The following is a 20,550-nucleotide window of genomic DNA, read 5'->3' as shown; positions in this document are numbered from 1 at the left end:
GTTAGGCACGCTGCCAAGGGCTGAGTAAATGTCTTCATTGTGAAGATCTTGCCCCTCTTTCCACTAGTAAGCAGTGGGAACAATTGAAACTGGAATCCTAGTCCATATCTGTCCCTCTCAGGGTTACCAGAAAAACTTCAGTCCTGGTTAACAACCCTACTGTTACATGTTATAAGTATCCAAGAGATCTAAATAAGACTGTGCGGTTTTGAAGATAGAATGCACTTTCTGGTTTGCAGTGTGGAGAAAATGATTATCCATCACTGAGCGCCAGAAACTGCAGTCATCAGCACAGTGCTATGGCATGCAATGTCAGCTCACAAAACACCTCTCTCTCCCTAGTCAGAGGCAGACAGATAGTGGTAGCACTAGGGTTTATTAAGTTGTGGCTTAGTACAGGAACTGGGGCTTGCCCAGGGTGCTGCTCGTGATGTATAAAGCCTGGACATTCCACCAATTCTTCTTGAGCAATGACACCAGGAAATTGACAGCTAAGTAGATGTTGTACACAAGCTCATCATCTGTCATCTTCACATGGCCAACGGCCACTGCCAGACACAGCAACTTCTTCATCTGGAATATGATCATGGACTTCACTTCATCCACTTTGGCCACCATGTCCTCATTGTGGGTCAGCAAGGAAGGGACCTTGCCAGGCCTGGGCCCAGGATTTGTGGGAGCTCCTTAATCAGAGATCCTGAAGCCAGAAGGGCATCATACTTCTTGGCCAGCTTCTTAACTAATTTTTTTTATTCTTGTTGAGTTTCTTCAATCTCCATGTGGGAACATCCACAGGCTTGGCTTTATCACAGTGCTGCTGGTCCCCCAAAACACAGATGGTGAACTTGGGATGGGGAGTGGACTTAAGCCTGACAGTGCTCCAGAAACATTTGTCCTTCTGAGGGTCATTGTTCTTCAAGATGATCTGAAACTCCACCATCTCCAAAAACTTTAGGCATGTGCACTGGTTCCCATGAAGGACTTTCTTCACCACCTCATACAGGGTGTCATGGGAGACTTTGCTGCTCATGGTGCCACATGCCATAATAACTGGAAAAGAGAGTTGTGAATCCATTCTGCTAAATAAACTCATATCACTAAATTCAGCTGCAAAATCTCTTAGTTCTTTGAACGTGCCCCCTCTTTTATCAGTTATTCTGTAACTGATGCCCCAGGGCTTGTTGATGCCCCTGACTCTAGTTGTAGGCTTGGAGCCTCTGAGAAGTAGTACATTCAGGCAGGGGAATAATTGGTATTTCTGTGATGATATCTACCTTAGATGATGTCTTTCTTGGTTGTTCTACTGGACAGGACGAGTGTCATCAGATAGAGAAAGAGGGGCTCCTTCCACTGGCAATAAATTTCTGTTGGCAGATTTGGGAGGTTAGATGTCCTCAGAATCATTCAAATTCTCTCAAATGCAACCATTCCTATTCTCAACATCTTATTCTTTCCAAATCAGTGCTCTGACTTGTACACAAGAGATCCAATCAGGTTGTTTATTCCATCTATGTTGAATTTTGGGCATCCCACAGAATTGGACTCGGCATCTAATTTTTGTAGCCACCTTCTTTCAAGTTAGTTATAGAAACTGACTCCCTGGCTATGTCTTGAGTAGAGAATTTAAATCCTCAACTTGTCATTTTATTTTTTAAACTTGTCAATATAGTTGGAAGTAGCCAATTATTTTGGTTATCTATTGCTGTGTAACAAACCACTTCAAAACTTAGTGACTCAAAATAATAACCCAATCATTATCTCTCACAGTTTTGTGGATTGACTATTTAGTGGTGACTGCTAAGATGACAAGCATCAGAGGAACAACAGAACCTGGGACATTCAAGACAGATAACCAAAATGGCTGGTAGTTAATGGCTGGATGTTGGTTGGAAATTTGGGTGGGGTTATCAGCTAAGGATACCTTGGTTCTACTCCCCAGTAGTCTGTCTCATGGCTGCTTGGGCTTCCCCACAGCATGGCGGCTAAATCCCAAAAGGGAGTATTCTAAGTGATAAAAGCAGATACTGCAGATCTAAAGCCCTGCCTCTGAAGTTAGTTACAAGGATTAATTTTGTCTTTCTCTACTCACTGAATCAAATAATAGGGATGGCCTATGTTCAAGGGAAAGGGAAGGAACAGATGGATGAGTGACAAAAAAACCTGTGACCATCTTTAATCCACCATACCGATCCACTTCCCATATAGCAGCAGCCACTTGGTCCTCCAATGCCTACACGAGTTCCACCTTCTATTGCTAACTAAATCTGCATTGATTTCAAACTGTAATCAATCTCACATTCCCATCTTCTTGAAGATTGATTGCCTATAATCACTTACTGTATTACTTAGGATCCTTAATTGCAGACCAAATAATGCACTCTAACTAGTTTAAGCAGAAAAGGATTTATTATAGGCCATTAAGTCACTTACAAGAATGTCTAGGAGGGCCAGAGAAACAAAATTGAATGCTATGCAAGTAGGAGCAAATAAGCCATCGGATACTTCCAGTGGGAACCTTGATGCTGCTAACACTTGCCACTCGGGATCTAGGGGTCAGAGAGTAGACCTAGAACCACACCACAAAAGAATGAAACATCACTGCCAGTGAGTTTGCCGAAGGACGTTACAGCTGTGGTCTCACGGATCTCACTTCTGCTTTCCAACTGAGCATGTGTGGAACTCTGGCTGCACAGATATCTTGGAAATATGATCTTGTTTTCCAGCTTCTAGATCAGGGTTCCTAACTTTGACATTATTGACATTTTAGGCCAGATGCTTTGTTGGGGGAGAGAGAACATCCTGTATGTTGTAGGATGTTTAGCAACATCCCTGGCCTTTATCCACTAGATGCCAATAGCACTGGCCTGCACCTCTTCACTCTCCTTCAGGTTGTGATAGTCGAGAACATTTCTTGTTACTGCCAAATGTCCCCCTGGGGAGTGGCTGAGTCACCCTCTGCTGAGAATACCACTCTTGGGATCATAAAGGCATGATAGAGAGAAGTAAAAATGGGACTAAGTACTGTCACAAACAGATTGGTGGCAGGGTAGTTTAGGAGAAAAAGAAATTCCATGATATCTCAAGGATCAGTGTTACAAATAACAATATCATTTGAGATATACTCATACCTATTACCAAAGTGGAATGAAAAGATCCAACCAGGCTGTGGTGAATGAGACAGTGGTAAATCCCAGGCCATTTTTTTCCCCGATGATGTTGACAATTAGAGTTTGGAATAAGAAAAGCTCTTTGAATGTGGTCGCCTTCAGATAAAACTCACTTTACAGCTCCCTTGTTCGAGGTTCTGGCAATCTGGCAGAATGGTTCTTATTGTGCCAGTGAGGGCAAGGTGCTATTAATCTGTCTGCATTTCTCACTACACAACCAGCTTAAAAACCCTAACACGACTCCAGAAGCGCAATATTAATACCAGTGTCATCTGATACTTTTTCACGTTCTGTTCTTCACAACTTTTATTCCTCGAATCCAAGTTCTACTGTGTTTATTTTTAAAAAGTGACAAGGGGGAAACTGGGAAACTAGAGGAGGAAGGGAAGAGTCTCTACATTACTGTGGATAAGGAGTTTTTATTCTGTGCAGCTATAAGGATGTCAGTCTCATGGGAAATTGCTTTTGATACAGAATCCCTGGAGAGACAGATGTGGAAGAGACAGTACTGATATGTTGTGGGGACAGCAGATGGTGAGGGTACAGTTGGTCAGCCAGCTCTAATCTTTACATTAAAACAAGTATTGTGATGGGATAGAAAATTGAGTTAGCAGGTTTTAATCTGCTAATTCCTGATACATTGGTTGGTGCTGGTATATTTATTAAGCACTTACCATGAGCTCAGTCCTATGAAAGATAAAAGGAAAGGAGAAGACATTGGCTTGCCATGAACAACCATTGTCAATTATTCATCACTGTTTCCATTTAGCGAGAACTCACAACATGCCAAACATTGGTTGAACTGCTTTACGTGCATTACTTCATTAAATGTTTGAAATAGCCCTGTAGGGGATATACTTTTATTATTTCCATTTTACTTAGTAAAAATGTTGTGATCAAAGTCTTATAATTGAGCTACATTTTGAAATCAGGTATATGTACCTAACCACTGTGTTTACTGTATAGGGAAGACAAAAGAGTCTTAAACTCTCCTTAAATCGTTAGGTAGCAGTCTCCATAGTTTCCAGGTCTACTCCCACCAACCTCAAGTCCAGCACAAAGAGAGAGGCTCTCTTAATAACCCTATATTTCCCAATTGTCCCCACAAAGTCCCAACACTGAGTTATCTCGGATTGATTTCAGCCCTTTCTTGAACAGAGCACTGGTCGGGAGGGATCAAATTACAGTATTTGACCAAGTCCAATGGCGAACTGAATCTCCGCCGCGTGATCTAGCAACTTTGAAGCTCAATAAGGCAATGTAAGTTGGAGCCAGTCTGTGCTCCACTTTCCCTGCTTCTGGAGGTCAGTGGGGTTTAACGGAGAGCTGAGCTTCCCCCTCCAACCTCACGGCAAGGAGACTGAATGAGGCAGTGTGAAGCAGGGCTACTCAACACTCTGCTTTCTCCACCTGTCTTCTGAGCTGCCACCCTCCCCGCCCCCCACTGGCATCAACAGGTAGAATGAGGTGGTGAGGGGCGGAGCTAATTGACACTTTACTCCCGCCCTTCATGAGTTGGGACCAGTAGGGAGCTGAACTTCTACCCCTTCCACGAAATGCTGTGTCAGCCCCCTGCGTTGTAGCCCTCACCCCCCATCGCATCAGTAAGGAGCTGAACTTACACTCCCACTTTGAGATAATAAGTTGGATTGAGTCGGTGCACCACTTTTTCAAGAAAGATGTTAATGGGCTGAGGATGGGACTGAAGGCCTACCACATCTGTCTGCAACAAGGTGGTGTGATGGGAGTCTTGGCTCCACTTTTTGGAGGTGATGTCAGTGAAGTTCAGCAGGAAATGGAGCCGATACACCCAGCCTTCACATGACTTCAAAATAGGAGGACTTCCTGCTTAAAAAATGAAGATTCAATAGAATCCAGAGCCTCATACTATATCCAAAATGTGCAGGATACAATAAAAAAAATCACTCCTCATACCAAGAAACAAGAACATCGCAAGTTGAATGAGAAAAGACCATCAAAGATGCTAACACCAAGGTTAATCAGAATGGTCTGGCAAGTATATTCAAGCAGCTGTCTTAAAAATGCTTCAGCAAGTGATTATGAATTCTTTTGAAACAAAGGAAAAAGTACAAACTCTCAGCAAGGGAGAAAAGTTATAAAAAGAACAAAGTGGACATTATAAACTTAAAAATAAAGTAACTGAAGTTAAAAATTCACTGAATGAGGGGCGCCTGGGTGGCTCAGTCGGTTAAGCTTCCGACTTGGGCTTAGGTCATGATCTCGTGGTCCATGGGTTCCAGCCCCACTTTGGGCTCTGTGCTGACAGTTCAGAGCCTGGAGCCTGCTTCGGATTCTGTGTCTCCCTCTCTCTCTCTCTGACCCTCCCCGGCTCTCTCTCACACACATTCTCTCTCTTTCTCTCAAAAATAAATAAACATTCAACAAAATTTTTTAAAAAATTAACCGGATGAGTTCAATGCTGGAGCAGAAATGAGAGAGGATTGAACCAGTAGACTTGGGGATATACCAATACGGTTTACCCAACTTAAATAACAGAGAATAATGTCTCTTCATGTCTTCTCCCCTTTTTTCAAACTGGATTATTTGGTTTCTAGGTGTTGAATTTTAGAAGTTCTTTATATATTTTGGATAGTAACCCTTTATCAGATATGTCATTTGCGAGCATCTTCTCCCATTCCGTAGGTTGCCTTTTAGTTTTGTCGATTGTTTCTTTCACTGTGCAGAAGCTTTTTATCTTGCTGATGTCCCAATAGTTTATTTTTGCTTTTGTTTCTCTTGCCTCAGGAGACATATCTAGTAAGAAGTAGCTACAGCCAATGTCAAAGAGGATACTGCCTGTGTTTTCCTCTAGGATTTTGATGGTTGCCTGTCTCACATTTAGGTCTTCCATCTATTTTCAGTTTATTTTTGTGTCTGGTGTAAGAAAGTGGTCCAGATTCATTCTTTTGCATGCTGCTATCCAGTTTTCCCAACGCCATTTGTTGAAGAGGCTGTCTTTTTCCATTAGATATTCTTTCCTGCTTTGTGAAAGAGTAGTTGACCATGTAGCTGTGGGTTCATTTCTCAGTTTTCTGTTCTCTTCCACTAATCTATGTGTTTCTTTTTGTGCCAGTACCATACTGTCTCGATCACTACAGCTTTGTAACGAAAAACAGAGCAAAAATAGACTGAAAGAAAAGTGAGCAAAGTCTCAGAAACCTGTAGTACGATAACAAAAGAGCTGACATCTATGTTATTGGCATCCCAGAAGGAGAGCAAAGAGAAAGAAGTATTGGAATGTTTGAAGGAAAATATCTGAAAACTTTAGAAATTTGGCCAAAATCATAAACCTATTCAAGAAACTGAGCTAACTCCACGCAGGATAAATAAACAAGACCACACAAAGACACATCATAAATGAGCTTCTGAATACTACACATAAAAAAAAAAAATCTTGAAAGAAGCCACAAAGAAATGAGGCGTTACTTACAGACAAACACTGGATGATAATGGATTTCTCCATCGGAGACCAGAGAGGCCAAAGAACAAGGGCACTGCGTTTTTCTTTTTAAGATTTTATTATTACTATTATTATTTTAAATGTTTATTTTCTTTTTCTTTTTACACAATATTTATTTATTTATTTATTTTTAATTTTTTAAAATGTTTATTTATTTTTGAGACAGAGAGAGACAGAGCGTGAGCAAGGTAGGGACAGAGAGAGAGGGAGACACAGAATCTGAAACAGGCTCCAGGTTCTGAGCTGTCAGCACAGAGCCCAATGTGGGGTTGGAACCCACGAACTGTGAGATCATGACCTGAGCCGAAGTCGGGAGCTTAACTGACTGAGCCACCCGGGTGCCTCAAAAATGTTTCTTTATTTTTGAGAGAGAGAGAGAGAGAGACAGAGAGAGAGAGACAGAGAGAGAGAGACAGAGCGTGAGTGGGAGAGGGGCAGAGAAAGAGGGAGACACAGAATACAAAGCAGGCTCCAGGCTCTGAGCTGTTAGCACAGAGCCCGACATAGGGCTTGAACCCACAAACTGTGAGATCATGACCTAAGCTGAAGTCAGACACTTAACCCACTGAGCCACTCAGGTGCCCCAGATATTTATTTATTTTTGAGAGGGAGAGAGAGGGAGGGGCAGAGAGAGGGAGAGAGAGGATCTGAAGAGGGCTCTGTACTGAGAGCGGACTGCCCAATGCAGGGCCTGAACTCAAAAACTATGAGATGGTAACCTGAGTTGAAATTAGACACTTAATTGACTGAATCACCCAGGCACCCCAGCGCTACAGTTTTCAACTATTAAGATAAAATAAAATAACTCTCGACCACAAATTCTTAATCCAGTAAGCTCCATGGACTTAGAAGGAAAGAGAGTTATACACAAATTTCTGTTAACAGTAAAAGGGTGTATGGCTACCTGGGAGACCAAATGAACACATGTCACCTCAAATATAACGGATAATTACAGCCATTTTCCACTTCAACTAAAATATTTTTGCTTCTCTTACTTTTGTGACCATGACTCTTTCTCCATTCTTTTAGAAAGAATATTGGGTGCCTTCCACTGTTGACAAATCTTAAAACATTTACATTCTGCTTTCTCTTCCCAGTGTGTAAAATTATCTTTGCTCCTACTAAGGAGTAGCTCTGACCCAGGCCAAGTAGACAAGACTGTATTCGGAATGAATGTCTCTTTGTGGCACCACATAAGGCATTTTGGGGATGAAATCCTTGACCTGTCTTTGCTCTGACCACCAGGGATTACTTTTAACAAACCACATTTCTCTGAAAAAGAGGTTGGATTGAATTGGGTCAAATAGTCATAACGCTGACACCAAACTCTTACCAAGATTAGACTTCTGCCATTCAGTGGCACTAGGTGTTTGGTTATGGAACACACACACAAAAGTTGGCTTATTCAATCCCCCTCATGCAAGTACTTTAACAGATGGGCCTACCAGAAGGAAGACAGAGCCTCAGCAAACAGAAGTGAAGAAGAAGCTGAGAAGCATTGACCAGCAGGAAAGACCAGAAGCTCTGCCATTTCGGCTTAGATTAAAGGCTCCATCAATGCCTGGATTCTCTTCCTGGAAGTTTTTAAGCACTTTTAGCCATTCTAAATTTGATTTAGCAACCTTAATCTCACTGAATATTCCTTCTATTCCTTAAATAGATTGGCCCGTGTTTCTTAGATGACAAAATCACTGTAAAACTTTTACACGGTTCAGGTCACTGGTCTCTCGATCTGAAAGCTATTTCAGTATTCTACCTGCTGTCCCATAGACCTTTGCTATAGACTTGAATCTCCATGTGACTTAAATAATTCCCTCCATTCTGGTCCCTCACTGACAAGTAGGCTCCAAATAGACTTTGCCACTCAGTGATGAGGAGGTAATTCTGTCATGACTAAATGGATCTTGCAAAGAATCATTGAGGAGAGGCCCTTTTCACTTGGGAAACCACAGCTTGAAGGCTCAAAGCTGTGAAAGATAAATTAACCTTCCCTCGGACTCTGTCCAACCTGCCAAGCAAACTGGAAGTAATTATTTTATGTGGAATGCTTATTGCCATTACAGTGGCAGGGACTTGATTTCACCATTTAGCAGACCCATCTGTTCCTTTGTTGGCAGGCACTCTGATCGCATGTCACCTGGGGCCCTGGCACTCTTGGGTCTTGATTGCAGGGCATGTCCGAGGCGAAGATGTGGGATAGGGAGAGAGAGTGAGAAGACCTGGCTTCCACCCTCAGTCTAGCTGGGGAGATGGGAATAAGTGTGAAATGATAAATACCCTTGGAGACTTGTTATTACCAAAAGAGTTGATCAGAGAGTTCATATTTCAAAAATTAGCACTAATGCACTGTGGTCACAGCCCAGGTTCTACCACTAGGGCTAACTCTGTGATCTTGGGCAAGTTACATAACCTCCTGTGTGCCTCGATTTTCTCAATTACGAATGGGTATAACAGCACTTACCTCACTGAGCATTGAATGAAAGAGGTGTAAAGTGCTTAGCACATAATAAATATTTGGTAAATGTTAGCTTTTATGATATTGCTCAGAGGAGAGAGAAAGCCTTGGCGTTGATCCAAAAGGGCTTTCTTTGGATTGGAAACAGTGTTTTGTCTTTTCTGCTCCACTCCCACCCCATTTCACAGCAGTGTCTGTCTCACTGGTCACACTTGGCTGGTCTAAGCATGGTCACGAATGACAAAGGAGCCAATACGCCTTCTTCTCCAGAAAATGTAGAACTAGAAAAGTCTTCACCCCCTTGGCGGCTGAGACAGTAAGAAATAAAACTTGGGGGATGGTAGCCAAGTTTCCTGCTATGTGGGATGAGAAACACTTGGAGTCCCAGCTAAGGTTCTTCATCTGGTATTAAAACAAAACGAAACAACTGGCATTAGTGAAAGTCTCAGAGCAAAGACATTTTAGGGAGGCCTGTGTCTTGTCCTTCAGGCCCAGGTAGTCCGTTTTCCAAAAAATACCTGCTTTTTAATGATGCCGAAATTTAGCACTGATTACAGTTGCTGCAAAAGTTTGTATTCAGGGTTTAGTAACATCAGTAGTCTCCAGCTTCTAACATATTGACCATATTTTTCCTTGATAGGGAAGTTTCTGCAGTCCTTGTGCCTTAATTACCTTTCTGATTGACCCAATCTAATTTTTCAGACTAGATAATTACCTCTCATTTCCTTATGGGGAGAAGTTGCCAGCGATTTTTATTTAGAGCCAGAGCCATTTGGTGTCAGGTACCACATGGCTGCAAGAAATGATGGGCACCTATGAACCATCACTGAAGTTCTTGCTGAGATGGTGTTGTTGCCATGATGAGGAATACACATTACAAAAACAGCCTTACATCTTCATACGCAACAAACCAGTTGTGACAAATGGCCTGCCACTGTGCTCCTGGAACTCTGATTTCTGACAGAGACCCCAAAGAGAAGGAAATGGATCTACCATTGTTCTGATTTTATGTGCCAGGTAGCCTGGCCGTTGTAGCCAGTCAGCCTTGGCTTTGACACTGTTTCTCTCTCTACCTCATAATAGCGTGGAGAGGATTAGCTGGTGGAAGGCATCGGTAGAGGGCCTGGCACAGGATAAATGCTTGACAAATGACAGGAATTAGTGTTATTTTTAGTGATAGCTCTCCCGAATTTGCTAATTCTGTCCTTTTAGCCAGATCACAAATCTTCTTAAGCAGGGATGATAACACGTTGGCATCTTCTGAAGTCTTGGATTATTGATCCTGTACCATTCACTTTATTTCTTCATTTTTTGGTGTGCTTTTTAAAAATGTGTGTGTGTGTTTGTGTGTGTGTGTATAGTTTGACAACACATTCATACAATCATGTGACTATCACCACAACTGGAATTCTGTCACCCTCCCTTCCCCCCAGAAGCCCCTTTGCAATGATACTTTGCAGTCAAACACTCCCCCGACCCTTGGCAGCCACTGATCTGTTTTCCATCCCTATACTTCTGCCTTTTTCAGAATGTCCTATCAATGGAACCATATAAGTATAATGTTTCTGAGATTAATGGGTTTATTTCTGTACTCTTCTTTCTATTCCATTTATCTGTATGCCTATCCTTATGCCAGTACAGAGTCATGATGATTCCTGTAGCTTTGTAGCAAGTTTTGAAATCAGGAAATGTGAGTCCTCCAGTTTGTCTTTTCTGAATCCCTTGCATTTTTATATAAATTTTAGGCTCAGCGTGTCAATTTCTGCAAAGAAATGATCTGAGATTTTGACAGGGATTGTGCTGAATCTGTAGATCAATTTGGGAGTGCTGACATCTTAAAAAAATTACATCTACCACTCTGTGATTATGGAATGTCTTTCCACTTACTTAGATCTTCTTTAATTCCTTTCAACAATATTTTATAGTTTTCAGTGTATGAGTCTCACATTTCTTTTGTTAAATTTATTTGTGAGCACTTTACTCTCATGGATGCTATTGTAAATGGAATTGTCTTCTTTTTTTAAATTTTTTTAATGTTCATTAATTTTTGAGAGACAGAGCATGAGCAGGGGAGGGACAGTGAGAGAGAGAGACAGAGACAGAGAGAGAGACAGAGACAGACAGACAGAATCCAAAGCAGGCTCCAGGCTCCGAGCTGTCAGCACAGAGCCCGACCCGGGGCTCGAACCCACAAACTGCGAGATCATGACCTGAGCCGAAGTTGGACGCTCAACCGACTGAGCCACTCAGATGCCCCTGGAATTATCTTCTTGACTCTATTTTCACATTGTTCATCACTGGTGTATTGAAATACACTTGATTTTTTAAAAATATTCATCTAATATCCTGTATCTTGCTGAACTCACACATTAGTGCTAATGATTTTTTTTGTGGATTTTTAATATAAAAGATTCACCCATCTGTAAATAGAGACTTTTACTTCCTCCTTTCCAATCTGGATTTTAAATGTACATTTTTTTTTCTTAATTGTTCTGACTAGAACCTCCAGCACCATGTTGAATAGAAGTGGTAAGACATCCTTGCCTTGTTCCTTATCCTCATCCTAGAAGGGAAGTCTTCATGATTGAGTATAATTTCAGCTGTGGGTTCTGTCATAAAATGCCATTTGTTGTGTTGAGGGAGTTCTCTGTAGTTCTAGTTTTCTGAGAATTTTTATCATGAGAAGGTATTGGATTTGGTAAGCAAAATGCCATAGTATTTTCTTACCAAACTTCAGCCACCGTTATCTACTTTTGTATAAGACTTGAGGTTTAGGTTAACATCAATTTTTAGTATTTGAATGTCCAATTGTTGCAACGCCATTTGTGGAAAGTCTAATCCTTCCTCCATTGAATTGTCTTTCTGTCTTTGTTTAAAACCAATTGGCCACTTTGTGTGGACTTCTTTATAACCACTGTATTGTCATTTTCCTGTGCCTTTACCAGTTCTACACAGTATTGCTTACCATAGCTTTATGGTGGTCTTAAAATTGGATGGTCTGAATCCTCTCCTCGAAATTATTTTTCAAAAAAATGTTTGGCTAGTGTATTTGCCTTGCCTTTTCTTATAAACTTTAGAATCTGTGTGTGTGTATACATACACATGTATTTGTATATGTATATACATGTATGTATACATGTATACATATACGTATATATATACATATATACACACACACATATATATATATATATATATAATAAATAGATATCTATATATCTACATATATTACCCCCAAATCCTAACAAGTAATTGATTGGAATAACATCAGATATACAGATCAGTTTGGTGACAATTCACATCTCAACTACACTGAGTGTTCCAATCCACTTATGTGGCCTGTCTCTGCATTTACTTCGAGGTTCTTTGATGTATTTCACCAGCATTTTGTAGTTTTGGCATACACAGTTTGCACATGCAGATGTACACTTGAGTATGTCATATTTTGGAGCTACTTTCAACTGTATTCATTTCAGCTTCCTATTTTTGATTGATAAGGTCTAGAAATTTTATTTTTTGGGGTAAATTTGTCTCTTATTTTTGCTAAACTGCTTTATTATGTCAGAGAACTTTCTCCTAGATTTATTGCCTTGTTGTTGTTGTTGTTTTTAAATACATGGAACTGTTGCCTGTGAATAGGAAGAGTTTAATTTCTTCTTTTCCAATCCATATGACTTTTATTCATTTTGCTTGACTTATTGCATGATTAGGACCTTCAGTATAATTTGAATAGGAGAGGTGAGAGTTGACGTCCTTGTCTGTTCTTCATCTTAGGAAAAGAAGCATCAGTCTTTGTCCATTATATTGTCAGTAGTGTGTGTGTGTGTGTGTGTGTGTGTGTGTGTGTGTGTATGTGCGTGGGTGTGTTTGACCCTCTTTATCATATTATGGATGTTTCTATTCCAAGTTTGATGGGAGTTTTTACTTGAAATGACTCTTAATCTTTCTGCTTTTCTGAATAATTTTATATGTTTATGTGTTTTTTGTTCTTTATTAGCATGGTGAATTTCATTAAATTATTTTCGTATGTTAAACTAGATTTACATTCCTGGGATTAACCCCATTTGTCATGGTGCATTATTCTTTTTATGTATTGCTGGATTTTATTTGCTAGTATTTGGTTAAGGATTTTTCCTATGTTCATGAGGTATATTGGTTTATGATTTTCTTTTCTTTTACTGTTTGTCTGGTTTTGGTATGAGGGTAATGCTAGCCTCATAAATGAATCTGGAAGTATCCTTTCCTTTGCTCTTTAATGTCTGTGGTTCTGTAGTGAGAGTCCACCTTTCATTTCTGATATTGAAAATTTATGTCTTCTCCCTTTTTTCTTTGCCAATCTTCTTAAAGATTTATCAAATTTATAGATCTTTTCAAAGAACCCACTTTTGTTTTTATTGACTTTTTTCTATTGGCTTATCATTTTATTTTATTTTTATTTTTTTAATGTTTATTTAGTTTTGAGAGAGAGAGAGAGAGAGAGAGAGAGAGAGAGAGAAACAGAGACAGAGTGTGAGTGGGGGAGGGGCAGAGAGAGAGAGAGGGAGACACAGAATCCGAAGGAGGCTCCAGGCTCTGAGCTGTCAGCACAGAGCCCGATGCGGGGATTGAACCCAGGAACTGTGGGATCATGACCTGAGCCGAAGTTGGAAGCTTAACTGACTGAGCCAGCTAGGTGCCCTGGTTTACCATTTTAAATGTCAGTAACTTCTGCTGTTTTATTTCCTTTCTTCTGTTTGCTTTGGGTTTATTTTTCTCCTCTTTTAAAAATTTCATAGGGTGGAAGCATGGACTGTTGATCTGAGATTTTTCTTATTTCCTAATACAAGCAGTTAACCATTAATTGTACTCTAAATCTTGCATTAACTGTTTCCCACAGATTTCAGTATGTTGCATTTTCTTTGTTTAGAAAATACTTTCAAATTCCTTTTGTTATTCATCCATATATTATTTAGAAATGTATTATTTAACTTTCATGTGTTGGGACAATTCCAGTTATCATTCCATTATTTATTTCTATTTTAATTCTATTATAATCAGAGAAACTAATTTATGTGATTTCAAATCTTTTAAATTTGTTAAGGTCTGTTTTATAACAGTCTGTTATAATAGTCTAGATGCTTGCGTGTTTGCTGTTTGATGTAATGTTCTATAAATATAAATTTATTCTGGTTTGTTGACAGTGTTATTTGGTTCTTCTATATACTAGTTGATTTTTCTGTATACTTGTTTTACTGATTCCCAATAGAGGAATGTTGACATTTCCAACTATAGTTGTGGGTTTGTCTGCTTCTCCTTTCAGTTAGGTAAGTTTCTGCTTCATATATTTTGAGTCTTTATTGTTAAATGCACCCACATTTAGGGCTGTTAAGTCTTCTTGGTGAGTTGATGTTTTTATCATTTATAATGTCCCTTTTTATCCCTGGTATTTTTATTGTCATAACATCTTCTTTGCCTAACATTAATTAGACCCTACAGATTTACTTTGATTAGTTTTTGCACAGCATTTCTTTTTCTATCACTTTACTTATAACCTAGCTATCTCATTATTTTTAAAGTAACTTTCTTATAGACAGCATATAGTTGAGTCTTGCTTTTCTTTGATCCATTCTGGCAATCTATCCTTTTTACTTTGTGCGTTTAGACTGCTTACATTTAATGTAATTATTGATATGTTTAGATTTAGCTCTATCATTGTATTATTTATGTTTGTTTCCTCTATTTCCATTTCTCTATTTTCCCTTTCTTTACTTCTTTCAATTATTTATGTATTTTTAGTATTCCACTTTAATTTGTTTTATTCAGTTTATAACCATATCTTTGCATAGTTTTTAGTGGTTGCTTAAGGGGTTAAAATACACATACTTCACTTCTTATAGACTACTTAGAATTAATATTTTCCTACCTTAAGTGGAATGTATAAACCTTACCACTGCATAAAACACTTTATCTTCCTTCATTTAAGTTGTATTAGTTCAGTGCATAGTTGCACTGAACTAATGCATCTATTGAAACATCAAAAGTCCCATCAGAGAAAGCTGTAATTTTTGCTTTCAACTGTCATATGTATTTTAAAGAACTTACGAGGAAAAGCATAATATATTCCTTTGACCCAGATATTTACCACTTGTGTTGTTCTTCTTTCATTCCTGGTATTTCTTATTTCCCTATGGGATCAATTTCTTTTATTCTGAAGAACTTCCTTTAGTTCTGTAAGAAAAGATCTGCTGAAGATGAATTTTCTCAGTTTTCCTTCACCTCAGAATTTCATTCTTTCTTCTTTATTTCTAACGAATACCACTGGATATAAAACTATGAGGTTGACAATATTTTTTCAGCAATTTAAATATGTTGTTCCACCATCTTTTGGTTTCCATGGTGTCAGATGAGAACTCTGTATTCCGTTAAATAATTGTTCCTTTATATGCAATCCCTTTTTTTCCTCTGGCTGCTTCCATTGCCATTACTCTGCAGCATTTTGATTATGACATATCCAAACGTGGGTGTTTTTCCTTTTCTTCTTCCTCTCCTTCTCCTGTCTCCTCTTCCTCCTCCTCCTTCTTTTTCTTCATTTTTTTTTTAGTTTGGAGTTTGCCAAGCTTCTTAAATCTGTTCATTTATGTTTCTCACCAAATTTGAGGAGTTTTCAGCTATAATTTCCTTATTTTAGTTTCATTTAATTTTGTATTTTGTGTCACAGTCTTTATCATTTTATGGGATTCTAATGACATGAATGCTCGACCTTTTGATATTGTCCCACAGGTTTCTGCAACTCTGTCATTATTTTTTCCCCCAAATTTTTCCTTTCTATTATTTAGATTCAGTATTTCTTTTGATCTACCTTTAAGTTCACTAACTCTTTCTTCTCTCATCTCCATTCTGCTCTCAACACAAAAAGAAAATGTTTTATTTCTGTTAATGTGTTTTTTAGTTCTAATATTTATATTCTGTTCTTTAAAAATCCTTTATTCCTTCTATTTATCTGCTGAAACTTTCTGTTCTTTTTTCTTTCTTTCTTTCTTTCTTTCTTTCTTTCTTTCTTTCTCTGTTTCTTGCTTTCTTGCTTTCTTTCTTTCTTTCTTTTAGAATATTCATTCCTACTGTTTGGATCATGGTTAAATAGATCACTTAAAATCTACATCTGATAATTCCAGCATCTGTGTCATCTTTAGATTAGTATTTGCCGACTATCTTTTCCCTTTTCAGATGATCAGATTTTTCTTGTTATTTGTATGCAGGTTAATTTTGAATTGTATCCTGGACTTTTTGAATATTATGTTAGGATACTCTTGCTTTTATTAAATCATATGGAGAATGTTATTTATTTGTTATCAGTCAGTCAATCGGATTTTATTCAGGTTGTAAGTTCCTACCCACTTCCTCTGAGCTATTGGTCCTGGGTCAGTCAAGTTTCAAAGCCTTTGCAGTGTGATTTTTGTCTCTGTCATGTGAGTGCCATACAGGTGCCAGTTTGGGGATGATGCAGTGGTCTCTACCATGCAGTTCAGTTCTTAAAGTTGTTTGGCCTCAGATCCATGTATGCACAGCTCAGGGTGAGTAAAGGAGTTTGTACAAAATATTCTGGCATCACTTTCACTAGCTCTTTACTCTGTGACCTCTCAGGCGCTAACTGGCTCACAGAAATTTCATTTCTTGGTCTTTTGATTGGAAAGCTGTTACTTAATTCCTCCTCTCTGCCATGCCCTTCACACAATATGTCTGCTTCTGGGGCTAAGTGGCAACAAGATACATAGAGAAAAAGAACAGTGAGCCTTGTCCCTATGTTCTCTGTCAAAAAGAAGGATTCCTTCCTTCTAAGTTTAGGTACCTGCTCAGCTTCTGGTTCCATCATTACCACTGCCTCTGAGTGATTGATTGCCCAGGGGCTGCAGTAAGAGAAAATGGGAAAAATGGGATTTTTTTTTCAACTCTCTCTTTTCCAGACGACTCCCCTTTCCCACTTCTTAAACCAGAAGCTGAGCTTTCTTGAAGCTCTTCCTGTCTCTTTCCATTTATAGTTCTAGGTTTCAGGATGTCTTTGAATCTAGGTCAGGAATTCCTGGAAGAGGAGAAGTGGGGAGCGTACCACGCGTATAGTATTACTTAGAGTTTTGAACTTTTTCCCCTAACCTTCCTGCTGCCATTTATTTTTCAGAATCCTTAGCTAGCTGTTCCATGCATTTTGTCAGGGTTTTTAGTCTCGTTGAATGAGAGAGACAGAATTGAATGTGTCTATTGTATTTGGAGCACAACCTGAACTGTCACTTGATGGGGTGTGGGGGGAGCTCTTCTGAGACTTAAGCTAATCTCTGGTCCTTTTGTTTCTTTTTTAATTATAAAAATTACTTAGAGTGGTACAGAACACCTGGGCTCTGGAACCATATGCTTGGGTTCAAATCTTGATTCCACCACTCTCTAGAAGTACAACCGTTAGTAAGTTACTTGATAATGGTGATTTGAAGAGATAACTTTGATAATAGAAATTACTTCATAGGGTTCATATTACATGGGTTCATATTTTATAAAGCATTAGAACTTTTCTTGGCACCTAGTAAGTGATACATAGACTAATGTTTATGGGCTCCATAGAATATAAGTGTCTTCGAAGGAAGGAAATTCTGTATTGCCCAATTCCCTTGGTGTCTCACTTCTCCTTTTGTTTGCAGAAGGTTACAGAATAGGGTAAAAAGTCCATTGGGTATTAGAATCAGGATGACCTGGACAAAAATCAAGTGTAAAATATCTAGCCCAGTATCAGTCACATGGGGAGAAAAATGTAAATGTTCCCTCTTCCATAATTTAAGGAAAAATGTACTGTGTTTGCAGTTTGCCATTCTTGATTATTACCCTAGTCCTCCTTCCTCTTCCATTCACCCATCAATTCATTTCTTCATTCATTTATTGATTCATTGATTCATGTGTTTATTTCTTTTTTTTTTAAGTTCATTTATTTATTTTGAGAGAAAGACAGAGAGTGAGAGAACGAGAAAGAGAGAGCAGGGGAGGGAGAGACAGAGTCCTAGAGAGAGAGGGAGAGACAGAGTCCCATGCAGGCTCCATGCTGTCGGCACAGAGTCCGATGCAGGGCTTAATCCCCGAACTGCAAGATCATGACCTGAACTGAAATTGGGAGTCATATGCTTAACTGACTGAGCCACGCACGTGCAGGTGCCCTGTTTATTTATTTCCATAAAATGTCTAAGTACCAACTTTGTGCCAATCCAGGTGCTGAGTACCAGGGAAATAATAATGAACAAAATTGACATGGTTCCTGCCATCATGGAACTTCCATCAATCAAAGAGTCATCTGAACACACAATTACAAATTACAGTGGGTATATTGAAGAAAAAGTTCATGGGGCTTTCTGAACATGTAACAGAGGGATCTAACCTAATTGTCAGAGATGAGAGAAGAAGGTGGTCAACAATGGCTTGACTGAGACCTGAATAATGACTGGGAACTCAGTTGATAGGCTGGTGGAGTAGGGCAGGGTAGAGGATGAGGAAGAAGGCTCCTGGTAGAGAGGACAGCACCTTTAATGGCCTTGTGATGAAATGAGAGTGGCATTTTAAGGGGACAACTATTATGATAGAGGAGGTGGTTAATGAGGGAGTCCAGAGGAGAATGGCACCAGAAATGGGCAAAATAAGATAGAGAATTAGGTTGGGCCAGGCCTCCTAAGGTTTATGAAAGAAGGTATTTTAAGAATAAGATGAGGAAATTGAATGTTTTTTGCTGGGGAGAGTGGGATAGGAGGGACAATCATGTGATCAGATTTATTCTAGAAAATGATACCACTGACCACCTGCATTTGGGGAAGAGGTTGAGGCTTACAGTCATTGTTCCTCGTCAAGATTTTCTTGGACAAAACATCTTCCATGATTACTTCCTCTGAGCTCTTAAGAGGCATCACAACCTCTTCAGGATGAAAGTCAAAGAGCCTAGCATCAGCATTCAGAAATATGGCTGGTGATGACATCTACTGCCTAACGCTCTCCCCACACCTCCTGGATGTATTTTGTTGGTTTAGGCAAATTGTTTTCCACTGCAAGCTAACATCAAAAACTTTAGGGATGAGTTCTCTTTTTGTGAGGAAAAAAAAGAAAAGAAAAAGAAATAGATCCACCAAGAGAGGTACAAATGGGAAATGAGAGTTCCCGTGATATTTGAGTTTCTGGATCCGGTCAATCCTGAAACCACTTCCACCCCTAGTTTTTTCCATGGTTTGGGTTTCCTGGGTCAACACATTTCCTTTTGTGCTTGTGCCAACTTGCAACCGAAAGAGTCGTGTCTAATGCATTCTTTTGAGAAGTTCTCAGGGACCAGGTTTTGCTTTGTGCGCTAATTAATTTAATCAAGGATTAGCTGGGGTCACCCTGCCCTTTGGATTTAAATAAAGCTTGGCACAAACTCTCATGCTACACGCAGAGGAAAAGGGCAATGTTTTCCCTTCATGTTTGCTTGTGTATTGGAGGGGGGGGCAAGAGATAGGGGTGGAGGGTGGAGGGGTTGTGTGAAAGTTCTCTGGCAGCTGGTTCTGCCCTCAGTGAACTCCCAACTGTGTTCCATTCTCATATTTGGCTGCGGTTCTCCTTCTCTGCCTCTCAGATCAAGAACATGGCCCCATTAATGTCGACTGCCCCAAATCTTTCTTTCTTCCCAGGCATCCGTGCATTGAGTAAGACTGGCTCCAAGTCTTGGTGACAGAGATGTTGACATTTCAAAATTGCAGACAACTTAAAAATACACATTAGACATCAAATCTTCTTGGAATATGCTGGAATTTCTCAATGATCACTCTTTGCTACACACTTCTGCCTGTCATCATGCTGTTCTCACCTTACCTCTTACTTAGTTGCCCTAAATTCTCTTGAACTTCCTATGCAGATAGGTTTCTTATCTTCTGATTCCACTGTCTTCTTATAGAAGCTCGCATGCTGAGTGGCCTGAAGACACATGCTGCTGATGAATACAGTCCCCTCCTTATGGAAAACTCCCTGTTGGCTGTTAAATAAAGGGGTTTTTTTCACCCCACTACATCATCTATTTCCACTCTGTTTTTATCTCTTTAATATCTCCTTTACTTTCTATTGTTTTCAAAAAATTTTTAATGTTTTTTTTATTTTTGAGAGAGAGGGAGAGCACAAGCAGGGGAAGGGCAGAAAGAGAGAGCAAGAGAGGGAGAGAGGGAGACACAGAATCTGAAGCAGGTTCCAGGCTCTGAGCTGTCAGCCCAGAGCTGGACGTGGGTCTCGAACCCACACACTGCGAGATCATGACCTGAGCTGAAGTCAGACACTTCACCAACTCAGCCGCCCAAGCACCCCTCCTTCCAAATGCAGCAAAAACAAGCAAAAAAACTCTTGGCGTGATTCCTAATGGCGTGCTTTGCTCCCGTTGAGCAAATGGCTTTGAAAGGATCACTTTCACTCATCTTCTGGGATCTGGG

General features: G+C 39.6%; 1 pseudogene; it reads right to left on the bottom strand.

Moving 5' to 3' along the window:
• Positions 1-390: 390 nt before the first annotated feature.
• LOC125915227 (60S ribosomal protein L10a-like) lies at positions 391-1,030 on the bottom strand (annotated as a pseudogene).
• Between the last annotated feature and the right edge of the window lie 19,520 nt (positions 1,031-20,550).

Source organism: Panthera uncia (genome assembly GCF_023721935.1).
Source record: "Panthera uncia isolate 11264 chromosome E2 unlocalized genomic scaffold, Puncia_PCG_1.0 HiC_scaffold_19, whole genome shotgun sequence".
NCBI classification, from domain to species: Eukaryota; Metazoa; Chordata; class Mammalia; order Carnivora; family Felidae; genus Panthera; species Panthera uncia.
Note: the sequence above shows the minus strand (reverse complement) of the source record. Positions and strands in the feature narration are given on the sequence as shown.